The 18,361-nt window shown below is 36.0% G+C and overlaps 1 protein-coding gene across 13 annotated transcripts in view; it reads left to right on the forward strand.

Annotated features, from left to right (window-relative positions):
• The window catches only part of LOC100645019 (calcitonin gene-related peptide type 1 receptor), a 164,222-nt gene that overhangs the window by 33,988 nt on the left and 111,873 nt on the right, over positions 1-18,361 (forward strand). For 3 of the 13 annotated variants that reach the window (XM_048410148.1, XM_003398950.3, XM_048410149.1), the window contains one exon: positions 16,999-17,067. The exons of 9 other annotated variants lie outside the window; for them this stretch is intronic. The gene's annotated coding sequence lies outside the window, so the exon portion shown is untranslated. Of the gene's footprint in view, positions 1-14,374; positions 14,605-16,998; positions 17,068-18,361 lie in introns of those variants that run through there. One more of the 13 variants, XM_020865669.2, reaches the window with a different exon arrangement.

Raw genomic sequence — 18,361 nt, forward strand, 5'->3', positions numbered from 1 at the left:
TTGCTCTATTTCTGGCAACGGTGCTTCGCGTTTTAGCTTTAATTGATTCTCGCTCGTGGTTGCCAAGATACGGTCCTTAAAGTCTTCTCCTTCGATAGTCGAAGCTTCGACGACGAGGATCCTTATCGTTCGGATAGGGTTGGTGAATTTTCACACGGAATCACTAAACCGAGGACGAATGCAAGAAAAGATGGAAGGAAAGCAACAGGGCGAAGCATGCAACAGATGGAATTAAAATTAGATGTTCGGCAATTCTTCGCTTATATTGACGTTTAATAAAAATATTGCGGAGGAAATAAGTAGAAGCTTCGAGGAGATCGAAGTCAAAAGAAGACGCAGGAGCATCGTGGTTGTAGAATTCAGGAGGAGTTATTTTCGAGTCGTAGAATCTGTTTACGACCATCGTAGAACCATAAAAGGCTCTTCGAAATAACGAAATCCCGTGAAAGGTTGTATTTCATGAACTGGAAACGTAAAGGCTGTCTCGCGTCGCATCGAAAGGATAAAACGAGACACGTGCTATATTATCAATGAACGATCTGGATGATGGCTTTGGAATTTGTAAAACGTAGTTCCAGCTATTTCAGAGTTTATTAGCTGTTATTATTGGCTTGGAATTCGTCTTGGATCGTACGATTTCAATTCGTTGCACACGGAGAAGTGATATCGGACTTTACAATGTCTGTAAAGTAATATAATAGAATTGTACATTCAGTGAATTCTGAAGTACGTACGAAATTAGGTACAGAGACTCGATTGCAACTGTGGAATCTCCTACTTTAGAACTTTTGGATTATAAAATTCATCGAAGGAGACGCCGGAATCATAAAATTTATATATTCTTATTTTTCTCTTTCTCCTCTCGTTCTTCCATAATTTCGAATCTTTCATATTCTTCGGTTTCTGCATCGCGTGATCAACGGAACTGTGCAATTTTCATAATCCATGATTTTTGGACTACGATACTGCGCGTCACTCGTCTGGCAAACCAGAATTGTAATAAATAAATGCGTAAACCGATACAATTAGCACGAGATCATTGCGAACGAAAGCAACTACGAATTTTCCAATAAATTGTTACAAACGCATCGAAGCACATAATATGTTAGATGAGGTAGCAGATCGGAAGATTGGCGTGGTAGTCATTGCAATTATATGCACAATATGTTCCATGACTTGATCCCAAGCAAGGCAGCCTGTGACAGCATTACGTAACAGCACCGATGAATTTATGGTCGTGATGAGTTGCTCTATAAATTATTCATTTGCTACGCGACAACAGCATTTGAAAAGGGATATGTGTACGTATCGTAGAATGCTCTTCGATTACGGAACGAATACAAATGAAACAAGTGTAACCAAACAATTTCAGATCCAACGAAGTTTCTAAGAAGAAACTTTTGCAACAAAGAGAATTAAATGAAATTAAAACAGCTACGAAATGATATATTAGGAACGCTAAACAAAAGGCATTATCTTGCAAAACAATGAATATTTTCCTCTAGACGATAATTTAATGTAAAACTTGTTTACACAGGATAGAATAGTCTATCTCATTATATAGAATGGACGAAATAACAGTGGATAATTAAGAATAGATAAACATCGAGGAACAAAGTTATATTTTAGCTGGAAGAAATTGGCAGAGAAGGCAGAAAGTGTAACAATTGATTTATTTGAAATATCCCATGTTATAGAATATTTTGTAATCCTATGTGAATTTGCCAACAAACACGCTATTCTACGCATTCTATACACAAGTAATTCAATTACTTAGTACTAAAAAGTAAATTCAGTACGAGATACATCATGCAGCACAGACCAAAGTATCAGGTTGTCCGAAAAGTTTCTTTCGTTTTATAAGGAAATAATAGACGCCCAATGTTTTTTGTTTTATATTAGTTTATCGAATTATGCACGACCCTGATAATAGAAATAGAACGAAATGGATCATACCTAATTCAATAAAATAATATAAAACAGAAATTGTTGTTCATCTATTATCACCTTATGGAACGAAAGAAACTTCTGGTGGAAAATTCTGTATCCTCATGATAATCGTGATGATACAGAATTAAAATATTAGATCGAAAGATAAGTGTTGCTTATTTTATTACAAAATGAAGATTCGTAATTAAAATAGGAATTGTATAAATTTGTTCCAGTAATTTATCCTTTTGCTTGGAAATCGTATTGACGCGGAGAACTTTAGGCGTACGGAAACAGTTTGCCGATCTATTAATAAAGTGCATCATATCGGACGTTGTATACGGAAGTAATGTTTTAGTTTTTGTCTTGAAGAAAAGCAGAAGTACAACGAGCTCGGTAAAAATTCCGAGAACGTAATTTGAACATTTACATATTACCGTGTGTCACATAGCTCTTATTTCATGGAAATGGTACAAAGAGATTCGTTTGCAAAAAGATAGTTGCGGTTTACTAAAAAGAAAAAAGAAAAAAATAACAATATTTGATATTAAAGAGAATTTTTTTAGCCATTATCGGTATATTAGATATATTTTCATATCAAAATACGCATCGATCTGTTTAACTATTTCTTTTATTTTATATCCTGAATAGTTCATCAGTCTGAGAATTTTCCCGCACGAATCCTGCTCAATTTCTTTAACCGATTTCCGTGAAATAATTTCTTGGATCGACGAGTTACACGCATCTGCGACACGAATTTGTCCGGTAATTGCGTTTCTTCTTGCCGATAAAAATCGATTTCGAGAGAATACACACTTGCAAGCAGCTGTTTCACTCGTTTCGCTATTTTAATAAAGTTTCTACAAAAATTCGTTTTACGTACTTTCGTTGGACGATACTCGCTTTGTACGTTTCATGTTTTATGTACTTTACTCTATAAATAGGTTGCGGATATTTATGCGTTTACCAGTAAAGTTCAGCGAAATTGAAAATACGGACAGTGCACTCGATGCGCAAAAATATATAAAATATCCAAAATGTAATGCTCTCCGTAATATTTGGCGGACGAAACAAATTTCTAGATTCCTCCTTTTTTTTTTAAATTACATCCAAGAAAAAAAGGGAAATGAGTAAAATGAAAAAAAGAAAAATTTGGATAGGTATCCGCAGTCTAGTTATAACGTTTGATGGACGAAAAATCTTTTCTCAGGTTCAATCTCTTTAACTGTGTCGATAAAAATATGTATTCGCATAAATATCCGCTCTCTATTTATTAGTTTCGCTATTGCCGGTTTATTTTTCTTCGTTTCTCTTTCGGACGATACCTGACGATAGCTCGCGTCGAAAGCTACAATTTATCAAATCGAATCGAATTGAACAGCTGAAGGAATAAGATACAGTCTCTTGATAATGTCGGCCCAATAAAAGAAATAAATTGGCCCTGACTTGGTGAACTCGGAGAGAAAATTCGATTTTATCGGGAGAAACATTTCAAGCAAATTACGAGAACGTTGTTCCTTATTTTTAAAGTTTAGCTATTACATTAAGAAACCAGTGCAAGTAATTATCGAGTCGAACATATCGTCCAAAGTGGCAACGATAAAATTCTGCGCTATTAAAATTAGTTTGGAATATTAAAAAAGAAAGTGTCGTAGAATGTTCCTCTCTCAAAGTACAGAAATATTTTTCTAACGGCAAAAAGGTTGGCGAAATCGTAGAGCTGAGCTTTCGTTGAGACACAGGGAGTGATATTTCCACGGTGAAGTCTCGTAAAAGGAAACTCGCCCGGTTTAAGCGAGCGCGGAACTTGTAACTACGTGCCACCTCGTAAACCATTCTCTCTTCTTCGAATCCTCTTCATTTCCTGGTTCTAGCACGTTACCACGGGAAATCTGACGGGAGAGCATCCTTGCACCCAGTTAACCGACTGAATTTCCACTGCACACCTTTCTACCGCCTCATTCTAACGCCTGTATCTTCCCCTATTATTTTTACGTAAAACCAATTTTGTTGTTTCACGAGAAACAGAATCACACGGACGGAGAATCAGAGTTTTCGAACATTTAGGGATCTTTTTAAAATTTTGTTCGAAGATTGAGAAGTGTCATGAAGTCAAGTAGAATTATCTGCTAATGAGTAGAAGTTGCTTTAGTTGCTTTAGCAAGTTTAGCAAGTAGCAACTTTAGTTGCTTAGAAGTAGATTTAACGTCAACTGTGGGGCTGTTGACGATGCAGGCGAATGTGCTTAAAGCATCGCGTCGATTATTTTGATTTCTTTAATGAATTTTAACAGTTTGTGGATGTTGTTCTTCTTGACATTGTTTTTGGTACACGGATTCAGTTTCTGCTTCATGCAACGCGTGTTATACTTCTGGTAGGATAAAATGAGATGTTCCCCTGTGACTGGTACGTAGCGATCTTCGCATAGATTCTTTGTTGATAAATAAAAAGCAGGAGATTTTTGCGTGGCCTATTCGCGTGCGAGTAACAGCGATCCGGTCTTTTCTGAGCAACGAGAGGGTTGAATCGTATTTTTGGAAGAGCGAGTCGCTGATGTTTTTAACGTGGGCGGGTGCTGTTATAGTCTTTGTCACCGCTGGATTAATCAGTTTTTAGGATCTATAACGAAGTGTTCCACGAAGGAGGTCATAGAATATTCATTCGAATTTGAGGACGTGGCGGCCTGTTTAGCGACCTGGTTGACGACCTCCTCGTTACCTTGGATACCGATGTGGCCTGGAATCATATTAGTTTGATCTCGTTGCCTCTGTCGATGATTTTGCGACGGGGGAAACATTATTCTTGTCGTTATTTGTCTAAATATTTCAATTTCTTCAGTTTCAAAAATTGTAGAATGTAGACAGACGCTAGGAATTGCTTCTCGTGACCACGATGTTAGAAACCAGAGTTCCATAAACTGGAAATTATTTGAAGGAGAGATCGCGAATGAAACGTTGTCTTGTTAATCAGTTCTTTCACGTTCCTAATATTCTTGATCGAATTTTCAAATATTACACGACAAGATTAATACGACAACTGGAAAATATGGAAGAGACATTTTGATAGAATAATTATCTCGAACATTGCGTTATTAGCGTACTTCGTAACTGTAATAAAGTAAATAAATGTACGGAGAATATTCCTATAATAATCCCACAATTTTTTGTCGCTTTGTAAAACAATTTCGCAATACAGTGACAAGTGAAATTCTCCGTTTTTCATTCGATTATCGCCGCTTTTAGACGAGAAGGCGCGATATTCTCAGGTAATCCGATGCCAGGATTCTAACGTGCTACGTGGAATACGGAATCGAAGCTTCTTCCCGCGAAATATTTCACGGAGATTTGCTTCCGTTGACACTCGCTTGATTTCCTATTTGTTCCACGCAATCGTGCGTTATTTTTCCATATTCTTTCGCCCGCCCATCAATTCGATTCTCTTTCAATCGACATTAATTCCAGATCATTTCACGCACGAATGAATAATTAAATGAGATCATGCATGTATTTATTATTTACCACCAACGCTTTGAATCGCGCAAATTCTTCCATCCTGAATTACGATTAAACGCGCGATTAAATTTAAGGTTTATCGAGACACGAAGATAGCCTCGATGCCGATTCAGCTTTGTTCCACAGATATTGTAATATTCGCATACACGGTCATCGTGCCCGTTTCGTATCGCGATTTCCACTAAAGTAAATAGATATGAAACGCTCGAACTTGCAGGCATAACAAAGTACGAATTTATGAACATGTCGATATCGTTATTCTTCCTTGGAATCTCGTTGTATAGACCGTATTGAATCGATCTGATAGCTTTTGTCACGTGAGTTTAGCGCATGGTTCTCGATAATTACATGTTTAACCCTTTGCACTCCTAAGTCGAGTGTGACTCGACATCAGTTTTTATCTCAGGAGCTCCTTCGTCGAGTTTCACTCGACATTCTTTCAGTGCCACCTTTTTCCGTGAAACGTGCGAAGGAAAAACAGGATTGCATCCTGGAAATTGTTTCAAGATGTCTCATACACTTAAAAATTACAAAATACAATAATAGCGTGAATAAAACTGGTACTTAAGTGAATTTCTTTCTTCCTTTATTTATTTAAATTGTCTTATTTTTTAGTTAAAGCAAATTTCAAACGAGACACCAAAAAGCTGCTGGTAACGAAAATGAAATAAAATTCGTAGTGCAAATATTAATTAATATTCATAGTTGTGTTAAGAGCTATTTGTTATTTAATTAATTTTTTATCTTCGTATAAGAATTTAGAACACATTTTCGCTTTTCTCGAATGAAACCATACGCTTCGATCAGAGAAATAAAAATGATCAGTTAACGAAAGGATGACAGGATCGATTCTCTCTCTTTTTAATATTTTCACCAGCAACGTGACTCGCTTCCCTAAAGGAGTATTTTTATACTTTAAATTATAACTATTTCCATAATATCGCGCAAGTATTCCTTGGAAACATGCGAGCATAACCGGTATCGCGTTCTTTAAACTCTCTGGCAAAGTGAATGAGCAGAAGCACGCGCAAAGGATTCGCGTTCTTCTTTGTGGAAAAACATCTCGGAAGGAGAAAATTGATTCTGTCAGCGGAGTGATGAGTTGTAAGTGTGTGTGCGTGTCTCTCCTGTCTCTTCGCTACTGTCGCGCACGAATTATACTTCCCCGTCCCTTTGCTGGAAATCGCGTACGTCTCGAATAAGAGACGAGTTCTCTTTTTGCTTATCAAGTTTAATAGAGTCTAGATGTTATTCTTCGAATTTAATACAGCCGTTGAAATCTTATTTCTTATTCCTAAGAGAAAGATCGTTGCATTTTACAATTCCGGGATTAAAAATAATTATTCTCTATCGACCATTACGACGTTTGCCATTCATTCGTAAGTACACATTGTATAACGATTGATTAATTCTCATCTGATCGTATTAATCCTTCCATTAAATGCGCCTTCCATTAAAGGCAAGAGATATTAAAATCGTCCTTCATCCGTAAATGATGGAACATCCATAAAAACTCGCATATCGTGTGTCACCAAATATGGGTGACACGAATATCGAAGTATTAATCTATCATACTACTCTCTGCTTTGATGTCCAAAATCCACAACGAAGGCAATGTAACTCAACCAAATTCGTGATAATTAATCGATAAAAATCCCGACTGAAACAACAACAGTGACGTTGCTATCGTGTAACGAGTGTCGTTAAAATGCTTGTACGATCGTATCACGTAACTAAGACGGTAAAAGAATCTTGAAGATTTTATACATTTTTGTATATTTACATATGCAAATCGTAGACATATAAATTTCCAATAAATGCATAGAGATCCACGTACCATGTACTATTTTACATATTACGTGTTAGAATCGTACGATAAACCTGCAGCTCATTGGCAACCGCATCTTCACACGTCCACTGATTTCCATTCAATACAATTTCATACACGTTAATTTCTCATTACGAACTCACATTACATTTACATTACGGAACACTTAAAGTTTGCAAAATATGTTATTTCACTTTTTCACGAAACGCTGAAAATTTTCTAGTCCATGAAATCTATCTCTTTGCAACCGCCTTAAAAAATTTCCTAACGTAGGTCGTCGATGGCAATCAACGCGTCGAATCAACAAACGCGTTGAAGAATGACAGCTATCGAGAGAATTTACGTATAAGAAAACTCGAAGGTTATAGGAATATGAGTGTTGGATGTCCGAGATCCTGCGGACAAAAGGAAGGGTGAAAGCTTACTTTGCTCGGCGTAATGGAATTTCATTGTGGGTTATGGATGACGTTCTTGTTCGAAAATCGCGGGCAATCGAGAGACATTGAGCCGGGATAAAAACACGATTATAATTGAGTTTGAAGAGGATCTCTCTAATGGATAGCCGTTTTCGTTCGTCCCTGAACCAGATCGGGGAATATTTGCGTAATTTTTGATTACGAGTAAGAGCGAAGGTTTCTCACATTTTCTCGACACTCGATTTTTTCCCCTCGTTATTTTCCGATCCAACGATTATCACGGAAACTCGTATCGAAGGGAGACGCTTGACAGACGTTTGGCTCTTTCTGCGATAATTCGTCATGAGCCAACAACGAAGTGACGTTCTAACTTCGTATCATCGATGTAGACATCCGGAGAATCGCGGATCTTCCATAGGTTTTTGTTTTTGCTCGTTTTTCACCGTACCAATTCAATGGCGAAATTTCGCTGGTGGAAATGAACGTCGCTCTGAATGCGGTGTCGTGTTTCGCTAATGATCATTCTCGTCAAAAAGCTCCGTGCTTTATGGTCTCTCTGCTAACCAGATACTTTTGTTTGTAATCCGATGTTGACGTTGTATTATGTTACTGGTGAGTAAAACTACACCTCCTGTCTACTTTCCATTGCCGATCTAATTTTAGTTCTGGAATTCGTTGCAACGTTAGAACTACGAACGAGTGGAGTATATCTGACCATCGGTTCGACGGATTAATCGCTTGTACGACAAAGATACTCTGAATATTCTGGAAAATGCGTTAAACATTAAAATACTCTGTATAACAAACTTGAAACCGATGTATGAAAATTATAGGAAGGTAGAAGAATTATAAGAAAGTGGAAAATAGGGAAGATATGCGATAAAGAAAATCAGTCTTTCATACTTAGTTAGAGATCATTTAAATTGGCAAGAACCCACCCTTGTGAATCTATAAAATTTCTATGAAGAGTTATGAACTGGTCGAAACGATTGTTATATTAAAATATAATATTTCAGACCTCTAAATATACTAGTTTAGAGACAATTTTGGATATTAAGTATTAGATACAAAATGATGTTAACGGGAACTGTATTATAGGGGAAATACAGTTCATCAACTGTGATTATTTTCCTAAAGAGGCAATGAGTATTTGTGAGGCTTTAAATTGCATAAGTAGAAGGGGTTGTAAATGGAATATCAGTTAGAGGATAAAAGCTTTAATACAGCAGAGAGACTAGTTCAAAGAGCTTAGAGGGAATTAATTTTGGTATTCGTCGTAGTAAGAGGAGCATCTGTTAGCATCCATGTATTATGTTAAAATCCATCAAACATTTGGATTACCGCCAAAATTTGTTTCACATGCTACGTACATTTTCCTACCTATGTTAGTATGCATGGAATTCGAAAAATTTTAATTAAAGTGTTTGCGGCGCTGTTGCAGAAACTATGAAATTAAGATGCTATGAGCTAAAGACAGTGCATTAAAATTGTTTTAATTAGTTTGTTCAAATAGAACAATGGCTGTATATGAGCGAGAGAAAGCAATTACGTAATAATAGAAATATAAAATTATCTTACGTAACTTATCGTTATTCTGATATTGTTTATTTATCGATTAGTGTTAAAATACATCCAAACAAATTGGAATTTTCGTGCAATTTCATTGTATCAAAATTATGCTCAGATTTCGCCGCACGCGTTACCTTTTGCGTAAGATGTCTGAGAATATGCAAAATAATATATCGAGTCGCTTCATCGCGTATCGATTGAAATTAATTTTTCATTGTGTTAAGCTGCGGTTGCAGTGATAAATTTGCACGCAAGACGCCGATGTATAGGCGTTACAAAGCGGAAATAGCAACGGAAAACCCGTGGTTTTAGAGGGCACCAACATCAATTTCATTCGGGTCAAAGTGCATCATTGCTAAACCGGATGTTTGGACAAGCATGCAAATGGCAACAGGTTATACGTGGCATCTGTTGCTTCTCGATTCGATTACCGTCGCTTCTGAAAAATTGGGACGACCGTCGTTATTGATAGATATGTAAATTCCGAGAGGGAGGACAAATTTCTAGGATCTTCGAAGCGGCATGAAAATATCGCACAGTATTTATATTTTAATTTTTACATTTTCATCGTTAGACAGACACTTCCTTGATAATTATTTTCAACTTTATCGGTAAAATTTAGATTATGAACATTAAAATTTCGTACATTAAATTCTCAAGATGCTCCCTAATCTTTGCTGTATTTTATTCCAAAATATACGGTCACTTGTAAAGCATTAAACATTTTCATATAAACGATTATATATAAATGAAGTGATATATGTAGTAACATATTCATTTCTTAATGTACAAAATTAACAGAGAACATCTCAGTTGTCTTGGTATGTAACGCACTAATTTTCCAATGAAACTCTGTCATATTTTATTCGATTACAGTTTATACAATTTAGTAATAGAATATAGAAATATGTAGGACATACCTAACAACATATTTATTTTTTAATGTGTAAAATTAATAGAGAACGTCTTAGTCGTGTTGGCATCTAATTTTCCAACGAAACTCTGTCATATTTCATTCAATTACAGTTTATACAATTTAGTAATAGAATGTAGAAATATGTGGGACATACGTAACAACATATTTATTTTTTAATGTGTAAAATTAATAGAGAACATCTTAGTCGTCTTGGTATGTAACGCACTAATTTTCCAACGAAACTCTGTCATATTTTATTCGATTACAGTTTATACAATTTAGTAATAGAATATAGAAATATGTAGGACATACCTAACAACATATTTATTTTTTAATGTGTAAAATTAATAGAGAACATCTTAGTCGTCTTGGCATGTAACGCACTAATTTTCCAACGAATTTCTCTCATATTTTATTCAATTACAGTTTATACAATTTAGTAATAGAATGTAGAAATATGTAGGACATACGTAACAACATATTTATTTTTTAATGTGTAAAATTAATAGAGAACATCTTAGTCGTCTTGGCATGTAACTCACTAATTTTCCAATGAACTTCTCTCATATTTTATTCAATTACAATTTATATAATTTAGTAATAGAATGTAGAAATATGTAGGACATACGTAACAACATATTTATTTTTTAATGTGTAAGATTAATAGAGAACATCTTAGTCGTCTTGGCATGTAACGCACTAATTTTCCAATGAACTTCTCTCATATTTTATTCAATTACAGTTTATACAATTTAGTAATAGAATGTAGAAATATGTAGGACATACGTAACAACATATTTATTTTTTAATGTGTAAAATTAATAGAGAACATCTTAGTCGTCTTGGCATGTAACTCACTAATTTTCCAATGAACTTCTCTCATATTTTATTCAATTACAATTTATATAATTTAGTAATAGAATGTAGAAATATGTAGGACATACGTAACAACATATTTATTTTTTAATGTGTAAGATTAATAGAGAACATCTTAGTCGTCTTGGCATGTAACGCACTAATTTTCCAATGAACTTCTTTCATATTTTATTCAATTACAGTTTATATAATTTAGTAATAGAATGTAGAAATATGTAGGACATACGTAACAACATATTTATTTTTTAATGTGTAAAATTAATAGAGAACATCTTAGTCGTCTTGGCATGTAACACACTAATTTTCCAACGAAATTCTGTCATATTTTATTCAATTACAGTTTATACAATTTAGTAATAGAATGTAGAAATATGTAGGACATACGTAACAATATATTTATTTTTTAATGTGTAAAATTAATAGAGAACATCTTAGTCGTCTTGTTATGTAACGCACTAATTTTCCAACGAACTTCTGTCGTATTATATCCGATACAGTTCATACAATTTAGCAAATAGAACGTAGAAATATGTAGGAAATGGAACGCAAATCGATAAAGCTCGTCGACAAAACTTCACAAACGAGAAGATTAATGGTCTGTCCGTTTTGGGTTACCGAGATAACGCCGGAGTCGATGTAGACATTGCAAAAACACATAGCGTTAGGGATTTCACGTCTTACAATGTAATTGATGTACTTAGCGTGCATCAACAACGGTAGTTCGTTGAAGCTTCACGTTGTTCCTCCGAGGATAAAACTAGACGATTAAGAGCTCATGAAAGATAAACAAAATACTACCAGAGATAACGTACGAGTTAGATAATCGACGAGTTTTTATCTGTCGCGTAGTTTGGGGATTCACGATCGCTTAACTTCCACTTTTAATATCTTTCGATCTAATTAATCAAGATTTTTGAACACGTTACAATAAGTAAAACGGCGCGTCGATACTTTTTGCAGCTGCTATATATTATTATTACGTTGTTACATTTTAGTATTTTTAATAAACTTTGCCTTTAATACTGTGATTATCGACCTGTAATACGCATCTAAATGTTTCGTATATAAATCGATATAATTCAAACGATATTTCCTTCTACAAAGACATCGAAAACCTAGAAACTTTTGTACGCCAGAACTATACATATACAGTCAACGTTATCAATACACGTTATCAGAATACGATAGTTCGACTCAGATTGGCAAAGCAGATTGCCAGGTGCTGTTTCCGAGCAACAAAAAGAACATGTTTTTTTAGGATCAACAAAACCGATCAATGCTCGATCTGCAGTGATCAGGAGTTGGAAACTGCGTAACGTTTTCTGTTCAGCTGCGCTCGGTAACGAGCTTCCAGACGCCGTATCGAAGGACCGTACTCATGTTTTTTTACAAAATTTGAACGAAGAACAAGCCAAATGGATTTACTGTTGCGTTCGAATCGCATTAAAAATAAGAGCGTTTTGCCTACACGAATAGAACATAAGCTTAGAAATAGGGCATATGGTAATAAGTTTCTCGTAAACGGAATATTACACCTGTGTTGACTAAAACACAGCGCGATAGCCGTAAGTTCATATATTATGCTACACGAGTACATATTATTATTATTATTACTATTAATTCAGATGATATTATGAAAGTTAAAGTAGATAGATCTGTATAATTATGTCTCTATCTAAATAAAAATCAACATTAATTCTGGCGGAAATACCTGCATATATTAGGTTGTCCGAAAAGTTTCTTTCGTTTTATGAGGAAATAATAAACGTACAAGGTTTTTTATTTTATATTATTTTGTCGAATTACGTACGATCCATTTTGTTCTGTTGAGATAAACACCGCGACATTTCACACACTTGGTTTCACGTTTTTATAAATGTGCGCTGTTGCAAAAAACACGTTTGCGAAAGGAAGACACTTTTCGGACAACCTAATATTTTCAGTACTTGTAAAGAAAGAAAATCCGAGATTTCGGCCCATTTTGGTAATTAAAAAATTCGCGTTAAAATTCATCGGGACATTTCGACTTTAACAAAACGCTAAACGATATGGAAATGTCTGGATTTGCAGCTCGGTAGCCGAGCTTCGTAACGTCCCTATCGAATCTTCCTTCGTACGTATTGTACGAAAATATTGCGAAACATCCTTTACGAATTGCTTTATCGTTGAATCTGAAAATGCGTGCGCGAGCTACAGTGATTATAGGGTATGGCGCGGAACGGATAGCGTGGCGATTCGATCGACGCCGGGGAAAACAGGATGCAGTCAACAGGGTGGTTCGTCTGCTTTTGTAGTCACAGTGGGAAATCAGATGAAACCGGACTCCTGATACGGCTGCATCGGCTTCGACGTAAATGCATACGGTGGTCGTGTGTATGACGTTTGCGTGACACGCGAATGCCGGGAATCGATAACGTAATTCCGCTGTACGTGAGAGCAGAATCGATCACGTGGATCGCGCGCAAAACTACGAAGCAGGTTTTGTTAAATCACACACCGTGTAATTTCATTTTCTATCGGTATCGAGCCTCGACGCCGCAATTATGCCACGCGCGTCTCGCGCTCCTTCTAAATTCAATCTTCATACGTACGTTATCGTCCGTAAATATTCCTATATTTCGATAAATTTGCAATTCTACGATGTTACACTGACGATATTAATAAACCGACGAGTTTGTTAACTCGTTTGTCATGACTTTGCAATTTTACACCGAAAGGAATAATCAACTGGCTCGTCTCGAAGTAGTTCAAACGAAGAGTTTCGATATTCTTGCAGTTACTAGAATCATGTCGATGCTTGTGACAAGTTCAACGTCGTCTTTGATTAAAATAAAGAGATTTTAAAATAGGAACCCGTGCTCGTTTAGTCGTGTCACATCGCGATCTCATATCGATTACAATCCGGATTTACTTCCGGATGATATGGACATGGAAATTTTTCTATTTCTAGCGTCAACACAGGTAAACATTTAAGGGAAGAGAAGCTGTTTCAGTTATCCAACAGAAAAATTCACGAGAGGCGTTCGATTTGTCAAGCACGATTCTATCGAGTAGATGAAATTTGAAGTTCTCACTGCGGAAATACATGGGTATCGTGATAGTCGGTTTCTAGGTGTTGGAAATTCCACGATATCACTTATCCGACGATTTGCCAACATCCAATCGTACGGTCAATTTGTACGTCCCGACGATTTGAATCTATCGAGCGTGCTATACTAAGTACGGCGTGCGACTATCTGACGTGGTTGTCGGATGAAACTGAAACGCAGAAATGTTTACTATTCGTCGTCGTTCCGCTGAACGAACGTAGTAGCATGTTTTTCACGGTTGATACGGTATATAGCGTATACGTGTATTCGTTGCAAGTTAATGATTCGCGAGTTTCCGCTAAGAAATTTATACGCTGCAAGAGCGATGCTGAATTTTAGTAAAATAATCCGTTACTGGTCTGACAAGTAGTACGGGACGCGCTTTCGTTTCGATTGAATAGTGATTCGATTCTCAGCCATACGTGGGTCGAAATTAATTACTTTTTAGAACCAACGAATCTACAAACACGTACGTCCAATCTACATTTTTTCTTACGGATAGTTTTACGAAGTACACGCATCTAACGTCGAAATTCCTTCCCGGCTAAAACATATTTTCTTCGATGATACGAGTTTCTTTCGTAAAGAGAAATAGTTGAGTGTTAAAACGACGAATCTGTGATTAACATTTACTAACATTTATCTTTAATCTCTCGATAAAATGTCAGCAACTTTCAATGCCGTTATGCAAAATGTTGACGAGGTAGTTAATTACAATATGCCCTACGGCCACTTACTAGCGTATTACCGTGGATATAATAGGAAAATTGGGACGCATGTGGCGTGCAAGTGCAAAAACGAAAACTATAGTACGCTCAAGGCGAACATTCAGGAACTCTTTTGTGCAACTCGTATGCCGTAACAATTTATCTTGCTACTTTTTTCGCCATGCAAATCGTTCTATCCTTAAACATCGTTTCTTCGAAATTGCTATCGTATGTTATCGTCGTTCTCCAGCCATCTCCGTTTTTGTTACGCGCGATTTAATCAAAATGTTGTGCCGAGGTAAAGCGCAATGAAAATTTGTCAATCTCGTTAAATCCAATCAATCTATTGCATCAATCGTTTCTACTATAGATCGAATGAAATAAATACTGTTTGAAGGTGATAACGATAAATAAGAAAGGCGTTAAGTGAGTTTCAACGATGCTTTTGTGTTTTAATTACCAAGGTGTTCAATTGGGAATTTAAGGGATTCGAAATTCCCTTTCAGACGCAGTTTGAGAGGAAAGCGAGTTTCGTTGGTTAAGAATCTTCTTCCATTTCGAGCGAAATGTTCTTTTGTTTGTTAAACACACTAAAGGTTTCTTCCTCCTTGTCCCTTTTGTTTCGTCAAGCAAACAGCATTTCTCTATTCGAATTGAAAGCTACATTAGAGCATAAAGCTGCATTAAATTACCATTCGCGGCTCGTTACACGATTATATCGGAATCAATGAAATTAATCACGGTGGAAGTTAGATGAACATGTAGATATATTTCTTTAAAACGGAACGACCCAGGAATATTCTTTCATTCTTTTTATAAATACTCGCTTATCTCGTATTAATCATTAATATAAGTAATTAGTAGACTGTAAATATTTACACAAATTAATATTTTTCTAACACGAACGAATGGAACCTACGTATTCGTCTCATCCACTTTGATGAACTTCCAAAATTAAATGTTAAAATTGCAAAGTTGTAAAATGGGGAAATTCCTTCATCTGTAAACGAAATTGCCAATTTCATCGATTCCTATCGAATACGAAATTCTAAACAAACGTCGAGATCTCATCTCTTTGCTGAGGATACAAACACCTTAAGCTACCTACTTTTGAAGAGCGACAAATGTTCACCAGTTAAATTCCGCCTATTTGTCGCAGCAGGCAAAATATTCAAGGACCAAGAACGTTATCCTTTTACAAACTGATTCCGCGAGCCGTCGTTCTTTTTTCCTCTGTTATAAATTTTCGTGGAAACTTTCGTGGGGAAAAGTGGTCCCCGATCGAGTGTATCGAAATTGGGATGGAGGCGAAACAGGAGGCGAGAACTTGCGGAACTTGCTATTCAATTTTCGTGGCCGAGCAAGTTTCGCGGAGCGCTTCGCCCTCCATTTTGCCATGTAAATGAAGAGCGATGCATAGTCCGCAAGTCCTTTGGAACTGCTTTAACAGGATGGCATTCCCCGATGTGTTTCACGTGAAACCGCTGTTATGAGCAGAATCCACGTCTGCGTTAGAAACGCGAAATCGTACGATATTGTCCGATGAAAAAATTGAGAAACAGAAAATTTCTATAATAAACGATGTACCATAGTAACTTAAATTAGAACTTTAAAAAGAAGATGTACGTGCGTTTTTCCTTTTTTTTTTTTTTTTTTTTTGGTGCATCGTTGTATTTACGAAAAATGCCAAAGCGTAGAAAAATGAATTTCTCTACGTCATTTATCTTTTTTCCTTCTCATTTTTTGTCTAACTTCAACTAAAACGCTTACGCGAATCGCTCTGTATAGTTGTCGGAAAAATTCATTAAATCTAGCAGAAACAAGCGATTGATGGTTTATTCTAAAAACTAATATTTCACACGGTGGAAGCGAAGATCGTCGAGTTAGTTGAGCGATTATGAAGAAAGAGCGAAGAGTGGAAATGATGAAAGATGGTAACAGTCATCAAATTTCGTTCAAAGCGCACATCAACTACTAACGTTTCTGTATGCTTTGGAAGGAAATCGAATTCTCGTTAGAAATTCTTAAACTGTGATTTAGGAATCGGGCCGTAGAAAAGATCGATTATGAACGTGGATCTAGAGACTCGGTTCGTGTCTGCTGTTCAGTTCGACAAAGTTCTTTTTTTAATTTCTTCGCTTTGTTTCTTTTTCTAGTTCCAATTCTTTGCACGCGTGCCTTACGTTCACGGGATATTTAAGTGAGTCGCTGTTACGGACTAAACGGTAATTTATTTCTTCGATATTAGTTTTCTTTTGCTTTCTGTAAACTCCGTTAATACTCTTCTCTTTACTTTTTCACTAAACAGAATGAGAAGCAACTTCTGTTTTCATTACTAACACTATGATTAATTTTCTTCTCTTTATTGACCAATGCGGATTAACTGTTACTAATTTACCGTGGCTAATTTTACTTTATTATTAAGTATGCTTTCTAACATTTCACGCAGAAATTAACCTTCTTTTACTAATCTTGTTACATTTATTTCCATCTATACTATGATGAATGGGGGCGAAACTGAGAGCGTCTTATTCGCAAATATCCGAATCATTAAAATGGAAAAGAAACGTGTAATAGAGTGAATCGACGTGGAAAATAACGAATTATGAAGTTGTATGTTTAACGTAGAATTCTGATGTTTAGTCGTGTTAAACATGATCGATCAATGTCGATAAACACTTTGTTCGTTCTTTGCTTTTCTTTACCACACATCATCGCTCATTACGAGTTTCATATTTAAAGTTCTTCGATAGACTCGAGGAATGTGTAATCACTGCGCCCGGCTATAAAATTATTGATTTTACTTCGCTTCTCGTTTTAATATGCCAGCCAAAATTGTATTCGATAAACGTTACATCGTTCGACAATTTATTTCGTTTTCTCTCCTTCAGAAATATTATTCTCCGATAATTGCAAGTAATTTTAATCAACGAACGAATACGCCTTTCGGAAATTTCAACGTTAAAACATTAAATATCCGTCTCTATTAAAATAATATTAGGTTTTAGTTAATTAAATAATAACGAGCAGGATACGCATCCACGTAGGTTGGTTCGCGATAGATCTATCGGAGAAACGATAAGCAGACGCGATTTCTCTGCGGAATCGAGTCTGGTTGCGCTGCAAAACGTAACTTATTGTTTCCTGTCCTGTCGTCAGAATGAACGCAATAACTCGCTTCGCCAATGAACTTGTTACAGCCATGGTATATCGGCTGAAACGATCTTCATTCAGAAATCGCGAAAGCTTCTACGTTGATTGATATTCTATCTCAATTTCACGTTTCAACTATACGAAATTTAATTATCACCGCCGCATCGATATTGTAAAATATGCCCAGACGTTTATCGGCATATTTAATCGTGGAATGCGAGTGTTGAATATCATCGAATAACAAGTAGGTCGTGATTAGTCGCACAAAATACGTATTATTTTAATTACGTCAGGTTCGGATATGACGATTTCCCGAGAAATTTGCATTTTTTTTTTATCATCGAGAATTTTCATCGCCTTTTTTCA

Source organism: Bombus terrestris, chromosome 11 (genome assembly GCF_910591885.1).
Source record: "Bombus terrestris chromosome 11, iyBomTerr1.2, whole genome shotgun sequence".
Classification (NCBI taxonomy): domain Eukaryota; kingdom Metazoa; phylum Arthropoda; class Insecta; order Hymenoptera; family Apidae; genus Bombus; species Bombus terrestris.